At 32.8% G+C, this 12,958-nt stretch overlaps 1 protein-coding gene across 1 annotated transcript in view; it reads right to left on the bottom strand.

Annotated features, from left to right (window-relative positions):
- The window catches only part of LOC147067962 (uncharacterized), a 296,594-nt gene extending 286,227 nt beyond the window's left edge, over window positions 1-10,367 (bottom strand). Inside the window, exon 1 of the mRNA XM_085953059.1 lies at window positions 9,662-10,367. The gene's annotated coding sequence lies outside the window, so the exon portion shown is untranslated. The remainder of the gene's footprint in view (window positions 1-9,661) is intronic.
- Window positions 10,368-12,958: the final 2,591 nt, after the last annotated feature.

The following is a 12,958-nucleotide window of genomic DNA, read 5'->3' as shown; positions in this document are numbered from 1 at the left end:
GCTCGTCTTACGCACAATTAGGTAGGTTGTAGCATTGTTATTTTTATTTTTCAATATAGTTCATCTACATGATTTATTACGTACGTCAAAAACATTTGACAATCTGTTACATAATTCTAATAAATTATTCCAGAACAGATAAAATCGAAATATTTATCATCGTGTTGAAATATTTTTTTAAATGGATACCACCACTAGAAAAAAAACTGCTCTTGTTAGCTACCCTAGTAATCTAATTGAATTGCAAGGTAAGTGACAGTGAAAAAATATAATATTGTCGCTTTTACAATATGTATCATACGAACATTCCCAAGCCCAATTCAATCAATAAATTAACGTATTTTTCAACTTGATTGTCTGGTTGATATGATCACTATGATTGATAATATAAAACCTTCGATAGATCGAGACTCCATTGAATACACGAAGAAATAAAAATGTTACATATTGGACATGAAATACCTAATTACCTGACTGGCAACATAAATGCAGGGTTTCAATATTTAATAATTGGTGAGGATCTAGCACACATCGATTACCTATTCTGCTTTTGATGAAAATGGGATAAGATACTTTTGATGATATTATAGTCTCCTATGTCATATGGGATTTGTTTTAACTCTGTGAATTTTATCGAATTTGAATGTTAAATTACACATAACATCTTTATTATAATATTAACTTTTGGCACATGTTATTACTTTTAAATATAGTTATCCAGAGGAAATTTTATTATAAATGCTTATTAAACATAACGTAATATCTAACATTTACATGATAAACGTAATTTGATTTCATGTGCAGATTTTTTTTTCAGTTAAGTAATTATAAGTTAACTTGTATGGATTGATATAATATAGGTAGGTATAACTTGGTTAAAATAATACAACTTTTAAATAAATAAAAAATATAAGAATATTATTGATGATTTTTGGGAAGTAAAACAAAATTACAGAAATTCTTCAGATAGACTTGTACTGAAAGCATTAAATTTCGTATGAAAATTGAACGTACCAACCATATTATTAGGTACCTAGTTACTTAATTATCGTAAAAATATACCGAATAAGAGGCATACCTAGGGCCATGATATTGAAGAATTTATTTCTGTTGGTAAAGTATCGAAATATCGGTCAAAAAATATATATACTTAATAATTTATTGACGGTCCTAGCTATACTTTCAAACAATGTTTTCTCGAAACTATGAATATGTTGTTTTGATCGTTAAGTATGCTTAGGACTGTAGTAGTATTTCCATTAATTTAAATTTATTTGGATTGTTTATTTGAAACGATATAGTATTAATGATGCATTACGTAAAGATCTAGCACCTAATTAGTTTAATGATATCGTTACGAATATAGTGACAAGTATTTTGTAATATGTAATTAAAAATAGAAACAATTGTGATTTTTAAAACACCAATTAAACGGGAATCACCATTTTAAATATTGTATTTAAAATGTATTATCAGTACCTAAACTGTTTGACCTGTTACGTAGCGGAATTTTCAATTCTCATGGTCATTTTGAAAGAGAACGGCGCCTACTGTTATTATTTATTTATTATTTATATAAAACACTTATCTTGAGCCTATTATAAATCTTGCTAAACGACAAATGCGTAATATTTTTCCCACGACCGCTTCTCGTTCAATTGATCAATCGGGTCTCCTAAGACTAGAATACTAATTATATGTAATGAGCTGATCAAAGTACGTTAATTTATAGCTATCGTTAACACACCACACTCCAGCATGTCTCTTTACATGTAATAAGTTGTCTGGACATTTATAACTACACAATGTTATAATGGCGTAAAACAGGGTAACTTTATTTACATCTTAATGGATAATTGAAGAGCTGCGGATTGAAGGAATACAACTTTACAAGTGCACCGATGATCAAGTGGTGTAAGTCAACTTCAAAGTTAAACATGCGATTGAAAATTCTACATAAATGTTTTCAACGTTCTGTAAATGAGGACTTACTTATTCTCAAATGATTCAATATTAATATTTCAAGAAGAAATATTGTTTTTGGTGTTTGAAATACGACTAGTCAGCCGAAGCATTCAAAATACATAATATTATGCTTTGAAAATTATGACACCATTTTCTACACAAGAGTAGATACATTGAGTGTAATTAAATATTATAAATAAGTTTTCATACATAGCGGTTAAATATCAGGTTGCAGTGCTACCTGTCAACATTCTTTAAAATGTTGCTTAGTTTTGCAACATAAATTATTTTGATTAAAATCACATTTTCTACACTTTAAAATGATCAATGAAACTACTATGAGAGTACCATTTTGTTTTCTTTTACAACCCAATTAAACTAAACTATTAAGTACCTACTTAATTTTCGAATGAGTTTATTTTTTCAAATTTTGAATTTCCGTTTACGTGTGTCTTTTATTTCATCTTACGCTATTACATAAATTTTCTCCCCGTCTCGCTCTCTCCTGCACATTTACACATGTGTTCTCTCATGCGTTACATAAAATCTAAGACAGCTATCTCAATACTGTACGGTCGGTCATCTATTTGTGATACAACAGCTCACGGTGAACTGCAGGACCGATTATATTCAGGCCAATCAATAGTAGTTCACCGTATAAATATATTTTTATATTTTTTTGCAGAATTGTCACGTCATATTATGCGGTAACCTGTTAACTAGTAAATGAAAATTTTTGATTGTGTGTTCGACATGTGACCAACTTGCGGACACGGTAGATCACAACATGCCTGAAGTTGGACATGCATACAACTAAAGCAACAAATTACATTTGTTACAGTATGGAATTAACGTATTATAAAAGTTATATGAAGAGTCATATTGGAATGTGAGGGTTGTTGTACAAGCACTGTCGTCCGTTCCTCGACCTGTCATTTGGCCGATGTTGTGGCGTTCATTTTATAGCTGGCTGGCATTAATGCATTGCTCGGACGTGGAGAGTTGTAACTCTCGCGAACATGTTATGACGTATGTTAATGCAAAACTCTTAATAATAATAATTGCCGACGCTCTTTGTAGCAGTCGCCAGTCAGCGAATGCAGAAGTTTTAACTCGAGGCTATGTGCGCAAAGCACGGAGCATCGCTGAACATACTTACGAGTATCAGTCACATGCAAGTAGGGATGTCAAAAAAGTATTGATAACTTTCGTTTCGATACAACACCTATATTAAGCCGAGATGTTTTCGTCTATCGAGACAGGGCGCGCATTATTCAAAGCCCTATGAGTAAGCGCCTGTTGACAGTTTTTATTTAAATTTATATATTAACACAATCAAGTAAGTAAGTACCTAGTTGACTTAAAGAAACTTTATCAATTTATATTTGCAGTCAGTAGAGTATATACCTAATAGGTTGAGCGAGTGGCCAACATCCATTTCTCGTAAAAATAAAAAAAAAATTGAATAAAAACTTCCACTCTGTGGAGGTCCATAATATCTAATTACGATCGGACATGGTAAAAAAAATACACGAAATATACAAAACAGCATTCTTTATTCTACGTAAATTTTCGTAAGCATTCGATAAATATTTTTCAGATTGATTCAGTTATGTTACGAAAAAATATGTAGGTATTAACCTACATTGTTAAATCTTGTGTACCTATTATGTATTTAAAATTTAAATATTAAACAACGTAAAACCTAATATTTTTAGTTATAAATAAATACCTTGATTCAAAATAACAAAAGACAGTTTTCAATTTGTTTTCAATTTAAGAGGAATTTTAAACAATACATCAGTACTTAAAATAATGTGAGAAATTTCGTCGTAATTAAAAAGTAAATAAGTAGGTGGTTTAAGCGGTAAATTACATTGCTCGGAATGCGACCATAATACACTGTGTAAATATTTTTCTTTTTTCCTAATATGTATGTTTCTGATGTCTTTTAAAAACTTTGTTCCATGCAGTATGCGTTTAGGAATTGGAATACAGTTTCCGATATGTACGTCTTAATATAACAATACCGTGACAATGGTCACATAATGAAAAATAAATTTTAGTGAAAGACCTAAGGTCATTTAACTCATAGACATATTATTAGGTTTGATTAGGTTAGTGATTCATATAAGGTCACCCTTAAAGACATTGTCGCGTTTTGGCAATGTTATGCAGGTGTAGTGAAGCATATGTGTACTGAGTACTTATTGCAACAATTATCGCAACGTGAAGTATAAGTGTACATATTGTGAGTAATTTATTTTGTAAGGTTGGATGCCATGGTTAAGTAATGAAGTACCAAAAACGTCCGTTAGATATTATGTTTCAATTTGATAATTCCGATACTACATCACTGATACTTTGTATTACGATAATATACCGATTATCAAGTATTGGTACATCTTCCTTCGATATACCATCCCTACTTGTAAAGTGCCCATCCATACAGCAATTCACAGATGATGAAACTTTACTCATCTCAAAGGCATCATGATTTTCTAACAAGGCATTGATAGCTGTCTGATGTGAGACCTCATTATTTGTAAACAAACGTGTACTTATATTTAATAATGTAAAGCAGTAATGCTTAACCTTTTCAAATCGAAGAACTTGGCCAGTGTCTCTATTGACCCCCTTAATTACACGAAACTAAAAATAAGTTAGTATAATTAGAATTTATAATTAACTATTTATTTTATTCAACGAATAATTCACAAGATTTAAGAATGTACCATTCTCATTATTGTTAATGCGACGGACGGGGCGGGGCGGGGCGTAAACCCGGGAGATGCAGGGTTCGATTCCCGGCCGGGGTGGCTTACTTTTTTCAAAAAGATTTTTTCTATTGGTTATAATATATTTTCTCAGAAAGTGTTAAAATGTCAAAATTATGTACTTAAGTTCAATAATTAGAATTGTTGACACGAATAATATTCTTACTTGTGTCCAAATATACATTAATCAAATAAGTAGGTACCTTTATTGTCAAAATGTATTATTTTATTTGGCCAAAAGAAAGCATTATTCGTAAATAGACTATTTGAAAAGAAACAGGTTAGGGTGACTTCAAAATGATTTCCTATTTGGTTATACTGATAGCTCCAATATTATTCATATTTCATTTTATTTTTTCACAACAATTTTAACATTTTATTTTTTTAAGATGCATTTTACTAATGAAAAATGGTCATAATAATGAAATAGTTTACCTAAATTACACAAAAACAGCTGCTTCAACTTGCCAAACATTTAGAGTTTTCAAATTATTAAGTACTTAAGTACTTAATATTATATAAAAAAGTCAAATACCATGTTTCAGACTTTCACCGTTGTTTTTTATCGTAATAGATTTTTCGGTCGTTATCGCGACTTTTTACTCCTTATTTTCTCGACGTTTAGGGTTCATTGCAGAGGAGGCCATTCTCTAAGAGCGTAATGCAGAGTTATCGACGTTAAGCATCCGTTCTAACAAGAAAAACACGTCACATGTTCTTTCTCTCTTCCACTTAGGCGTTCTGATAAGAATGATATATGTACCTACCTATGTTTTTCTCACTGAACTTAGGTGGTCGAAATTGACCCCTTAAAGTTAGGCGTTTATCTTAGGGACTTACGCGCCTAAGTATGGTTCTGGATCACGCTCTAAGAAGTCATCAATAGAAGTTTCTCTCTTTTCTCTTGAAAATGATTTCTGCAACAAGCCGTCAAATCGTCGAGGAAAGAAAGAGGAAGAACACGCAGTAACAACCCAAATATCCATTACGATAAATTGAGTAGGTCCATGATAGCTCGTAAAAAGAACGAGGCTTTTTACGATGAATGTTTATTAAGAATTCGTCCAACCTATTGGGTAATTACATTGGATCAAACGAACCCTCGACCCACACCTTCAGAAACGGCCGCTCTACCAACTAAGCCACCATGGGTACCATATTAAAATGACTGATATAATCTTCGAATTTATTAGAATACAGCCGACACCTATGGACTACTAAAATAATGTTATTATTTTTCTATACCAGAATAAAAACAATTTAATATAGCATTATTAAAAGAGAAGAAATAGATAATTGTAGCGTATCTGATTTAATTTATTGCTGCCCTTGGTGTGGAGATATTTCGATATAATTTATTATTAATCATTAGCTCAACCTCTCGAAACTAGTATTCTTTCCAAATACACAATATTCGATAAAAAAATATCACGGAAATTTATGCCACTAATCAAATTTGAAGCAGTGCCCCATCGATCAGAATCGCTACATAATAACCTCTGTCAGGTGAGTAATTAGAAGAATATTAGCAGAAAATTGTACTTTTCTCATAACTTATACTATTATTGCCTATTTGGTTCAGATACACTACTTGCCTGTAACAACAACGAAGTCTTACAAGATTGGAAAACTCCAACACAAACTGCATATTAAATGACTACATGTTAAAACATTCGTGAAAGCTTCTTATACTCTTACGTCATCCATGACTATTTTATATAATTTGTATACGAGTAAAAGAAAGAGGCATTTGAATGTGTTGCATACGTGCTTTAGTTAATTCAAAACTACACTATGTAGTACGTAGTGTAAATAAAATGTGTTGTAATACATTTAAATAATTATCTCGATTAAGCTTGTATATTATAGAGGTTTTATAAATAAAAGGTTTGAAGTTCTTTTTGTATGAAATAAAATCAACGCCTATCATATCGTCTTTATATTATATATTTTTTATATTATTATTTGCATTGATAGTATATCAAGTTGCGTGGTAATTTTCTAATTAAGCTTTTGAGGGTAGCATATTATTATCTATTATTAAGAGTGGAAAATAAAATATTCAACGTTACCACAAAATTAACCCCATTTCTGTGATTTTCTTTTTTAAATAGATTTCACAATAATTAACTGTTTGACAAATTAAATCTCAAGTTAATTTCAATATCATGATTCGAAAATATGAACAACAGAATAAGTCAACTCGGTTCACGGGCGGTATAATATATAATTCACACTCTTTATAGTGTAAGTTAGGCCGTGGCAAAAAATTGCATGTTCCGATAGTAGCCCTAGTTATTGGTAATCTAATAATACATCGAATGCAGTAAATACACTAATGATTGGATACGGCATGACCTTCGATTGAATATAATATATACATATAATATTAAGTATTAACACGGTATTGTTTGTTTCGCGGTGAAAATATTTAATTATAATGTAATAAACCATTTCGTATTCAAATAATAATTCACAAGATTTATGAATTCAACATTCTGTATTGAACATAAATAACCTCAGAAGTATACAAAAAAATAATATTGCCGGGCGGGAGTCGAACCCGCATCCATCAGATTCTGGCCAATGTGATTTACAAATTTAACCTACTACATCTTACCTAATTACGACGAAATTAACTAATAATGCAACTGAAACGTTTCTCAAATTTCGTTAATATTAAGGACTGGATTTTATGGTTTGAATAAAGTTTGTTACCAATAATTAGTAGGTACTCACATTGATTCCTAGCTAGCGTGAGGATCTCTCCAAATTTTAGTTTTAACGTAGGAATTTACTAATAATTTATTAAACCATTTTTATTTTCCACAAATAATAATTGAGTGGTTCACAAGCCAAATATGTATGTCTAATTCTGTAAGGGTATGCTTGCAATTCTGAAGTGTTATGTTGAGTAGATTTAAGTTATTTTGTAGGGGCAATCATACTGAATTAGAAATACTCAAATATTATGTTTGAGCCTAGCTTACTCAAAACTAACCAGAATGGACTTGGTTCACTTGACTTTTGAACCACTCAATTCACAAGATTTAATAATGTTACATTCTTAATTATTTAACTGAAATAATAATCATTTGAGTAGTAGTTAAATACATTACATTCGAAGTACCTACATATTATCAAGCACTACGATCCGAATTTCGCGCCACAGTCCAACTATAGTTATCATTTTATTTTATATAATGACGTCACTGGACTTATTTATATTCGTACAATATTTTGACCGTACCACATCATGTTTGTATGTGTATGTACATTATTTATACACGCTAACGGACGGCAGAATACCACCTTAATAATTCATTGCAGCTGCAATGTAACATCCAACCAAGTGAAATGAGTAGTATTTTCAGCTGAGTTTTCGTCCGATTCTTAGCAAAGAGACGGTGAATGATCGGTTAATTGCAGTTTAACGAGAGCTCAAACGGTGTGACCTTACCTAACCGACAACTTATAGATAGGTACACTGGCAATTGTATAATAATATGGAATCTAGTACTGACATAATTGGTACGGTCATTGCCTAGAAATGCTGATAATATTATCATGTTTCAGCTGGAAATGATAAGGAAAGAGGTAGCCTCGGGTGACAGGTCTCACGAAAAACTATCTTCGTAAATAACTTCAAATATTTTTATCAGTAAAGTTGTTTGCAGACCTACACTCGTGTAGAATTAAATGAAAAATATTCGAAGTTGAGGTGGAAACAATGCGATTTCTACAGTATGACTATTTTTAAATTTATGTTGCTAAAATTGTAAACTTTACATATAAACTAATCTTTTAACCTTTACAGATTGTAACATACCTAGCTCACATACCGAATATACTCTTTTACGAGGGTAGTAGTTAGCGATTTTCTCATCAATATTAAATGTGGAAACATGGATAAAAGTAAAAATAGAAAATTTGAAATACCTATATTTTTTAATTCAACTAGAAACAAGGTTTGATTGAACCATTTACAGTCTGAGCCTTTGCTCCTATAATAAGTATATCAATATTCAATATAGTACTAGCTTTTATAACACACTGGGGTTAACCTTAAGGGGCATTCTATATGCCAACAGAAAACCTAGCGGAAAAATACGAAGCTTGCAATTTGAGATTTTTTTTTTGATAATTTACAATTTCAACTGTATTACTTAATTAATAAATATGTAAGTATCTGAAAACATTAAAAAGATTTTTTTTTAATTAAAAGATAAACTTAAAATTGTAAAAAAATGTAATAAAATGTGAATTCGATGCAGGGTCACATCTTATTATTACATTACTTATATTTTATAGTCATATTTATTATTAAAATTTAGTTTATTAAGTTTTCAATTTTTTAACGTTTAGATTTTTGACTAATTCACCGTTTTAATATTTATTTATATTTATTTTAAAAAACATCGAATTTTATAAAAATATAAATGTGTATACCTAACTTGAAATCAGTACACACTACAGGGAACATTGCTTATGGATACTCTCAATATCATAAAATGAAACCTAAAACATTTAGTGCTAAGATTGATAATGATTTAAAAACTAGTAAAATTAGGTCTAATTTTGGATGGATAAATTAGATTATTCAAATTTCACGGTCTGTAAACTGTCTAATCCGTGCTCAAACAGCCGTGGCCGTAATCTTAGCGAGCAGCCGAAGTAGATAGAGCAGCATCTCGCATAATAGATAATATTACTGGCGCAACCTGCTCCGAGAGACAGCCTCCGCGGCCGCAGACTCTCGCCAACACATCACGATCCAAATGAAAGGCAAATTGCGACGACGAGATGGAACGATCACAAGAAACAGGCATACGGACTGACAGAGGAAGTGAACGTGCATTCAAACCGCACATCACTTGGCATTATAATATCGCTATTAAGTAATAAGACAAAACCTTCACCTGATCATTACACGACTCTCCAAGTGGTTGATTGTCCTTTACCATCAACTAATGCTCACATCAAATGAGCGCACTGGAATCAAACCAAAGTAACAAACATTCACAGAGTATCAAATCCACTTATAATATTATGTCGTCCATCTGACCCATATCAATCCTCAGATGACATTGTTGTCACAGTCATTATTTGATGACAAGTCTGTATCTCCAGGAATATGTGCTCGGGTGTATACGACGGATACAGAGGCTTATGTCGGGTCATATACAGGTTATCCGAGCAGATCGTCGGGTCCACATTCCGTGCGGGGCGGACGCTCTACGGAGCCGCCGCGGCCCCGGCCACCGGTTCGGGCGCTCCCAACGCGAAACTCGGTCACGGGCCCCCGCCACGTTACTCACCGCTTCCCAGAATACTGGACGGGCTGGCGATCGCAAGACCCGAAAAGTGAACGCGGTCTCCGATCGATCCGAATTCACCGATCGCAACTATCACATACACTTGCAAAAATTCAACACTGTCCGCCAATTTCCGAGAATGTCAACTCTTCGCGGTTGTCATTGAACAGAGTTTGTAAGTTACTTTTTTTCACTGAGCACTGCACACTCTGCTGTCTTCGCGATTGTTTACTGCTTTGAACTACTATGGAGTCGACCGGTTTCGCGGGCAAATCAGTCGGATGCTGCGCGCGCAAGCGTTCGCACGCGATCTGACTTGGAAACGGTGTGAGGCTTTGGAGGAGCGAGAGGCGGCCGCGGCGGCTTTCGGACGCTTCCGACGGTCGTCGGGCGAATTCGGCGCAGGCTCGCCAGGTAAGTTTGCAGCGCGAGAGGTGATCTCGCGTACAGGTGACACATTCGAGAGGATTTCATGTCGAGCCACTTCTTGCATGCGATTAGAGAATATTGTACCGCGGGTGATTATCGTCGGACGCGACTCGGAACTCGGAATGATTATGCCGCAACGGCCGTTGACGCTTTTTTAGTTAATTTTTCGGCCGTCACTCGAGGCATCGTGCTTATAATCGGACCGTTAATATATGTACGCTATTTATTGATAATATTCAGTAGAATAAATCACATAAAACACAAACATAAGCACTTATCATAAACATTCAACTGGTATAAATAAATGGGTACATATCTAAAAAGATTTTAAACATTCATTGAGTATTTTTATCTTGATGTGTTTCAATGTAGAGTGACGATATACATACACTCTTGGAGTTAAAATTAAATTTAATTGCAGATATCTACCTACGCTACTAAAATACGAACGTCGTTAACGAAGAAATGCTATTAATCAAATACAGAGTCTATCGAACTGTTTGTCTTACAAATCCTGAAAGCTATTCCAGAAAGTTTTTAATAGATACATATTTTATTATGGTTAATAGTAGTATCTATATTAACAGCAGTGAATACATTGTGTTGCAAATAAAATACTGTTGAATCTCTTGCTTTGGTTACTTATTCCTTGTGATTAATGATTATACACGATTGTTCCCAGTGACGTCCCGTGAGGGTAGGCAGGGCATGCATTGCATATGGGCGGCATATTATAGAGAACAGCGCATGAAGAAACGGATACAAATATGACAACTTTTGCGAGCAGTAGCGGTTTCGATTTCCTGACAAATTATCATTGTTGGCGGTTTATAACACGGGTAATTTTTTCACAAGGATGCCTCCAATCCTGTCAGCGCCACGGGCTATTACCAAAAGTCAACACTATTTGAGAGTAAGTTTCCTGGAAAAGCTCTAATTCTTAGTAGATGATCTGTACATAATATATCGATTTAAAATGCTTGCGTGTTTTTGTCTGTTTGAGCCTAATATAAATAATAAAATAGGTAAGGAAGGCATTACATCAGCTTAAAGGCGGCACTTTGTAGGGACGTCACTGATTGTTCCATTGAAATAATCTTGTTGTGCTTGTTTACCTCAGTGCGTCATTATTATTTGGTTAAAAACAATGAATCTACACAAAATGACACATTGCCATCACGTCAAATAAGCTCGTATTATTCAGAATTTTCATTTTTTAAATTCAAATTTTATCAGACAGATGCTCTCATCCCGTAGTAGATACCTACATTTTGAGCCGAAAATAAATAGTATCAGTTAGCAAAATCAGCTAAAGTGTATCATAACTAAGGTCCTCCCACGCGTATCACAACCTCGCGCGTGATAGAACCCATTTAATTTTTTTGAAAATTTACAAATTTTCCATTCACGTTAACGTTAAATCATCATCACGTATCAATATTTTCAGTGGTTTGGAAGGGAGCTAAATATGATGAAAATGTTAATTTTGACACAATGTTTTTGTAGATTGTCAGTGTTATTATTGAATATTCTGATGGTTATAGTGCATGAGTTCACGTAATGTGTTTCTAGCATTAGTATCCAACTTTTCAACTTCAGCTGAAATATGATATCAAGATTACTAAAGGGTCTAATAGCCGTATAAAATATATGAGTATCTCAGGTGCACTATAATATCTCTGAATTTTACAGATGTATAAAAAATGTATTCGTCACCAAGGCAACGATTTTTTTAATTTTCTAAAAAAAATATTTTTTTAATCATTAAAAACACGTATTGATTAATTTAAGAAATAAGAAAGGAATAAGAAAATGAATACATTGAGAATTATTGATTAAAAGAAACGTCACAAACCAATATTTTTATAAATATAAAGCAATTGCTCAAAAAATCGTCATCTAACAAACGGCTACTACATAATAATATTTACGATGGATTTATCTTCGTTTGTTTAATCGAAAACATGAACACAATGTGTTGGGCATGACTAAGAAAACCTAGAAAATGAATCAAAAAGGGCAAAAAAATCATTTATACAAGAAAAGATAATTTTAAAAACCCATATTATAATGTAGGTACCTACCTACCATCAAAACCTCCAGATAACTTTTTTATCAACATCAAATTGATATTAATTAGATTTATATGTAGGTATTTCAATGAAATTGCTCTTACTTACTTACAAACTTAACACTAAGTAATAAATAACTAGTACGAGTACCTAGTACGATCAGACCTGGTCTTGTGGCGACTTAACCGATTGGTTCAATCGGTTTTGCTTTTTTTCTGTATGCTTTGCACGTCTTTCAACAACTAATGTTTTGACCGATGCATGTAAAATTAAGATTAAAAGAGACTAAAAGAAGAGACAAAATGAGATTAAAAAAGAACGAACAGTACAGTGACTTCTGAGATACAATTTTGTGCATAGTAAACATTCAACAATAGTGTAGGTATTTCATTGAAAGTAC

The sequence above is a fragment of the Rhyacophila brunnea genome, unplaced genomic scaffold (genome assembly GCF_057557595.1).
Source record: "Rhyacophila brunnea isolate RB1 unplaced genomic scaffold, BYU_Rbru_1.0 scaffold_3, whole genome shotgun sequence".
NCBI classification, from domain to species: domain Eukaryota; kingdom Metazoa; phylum Arthropoda; class Insecta; order Trichoptera; family Rhyacophilidae; genus Rhyacophila; species Rhyacophila brunnea.
Note: the sequence above shows the minus strand (reverse complement) of the source record. Positions and strands in the feature narration are given on the sequence as shown.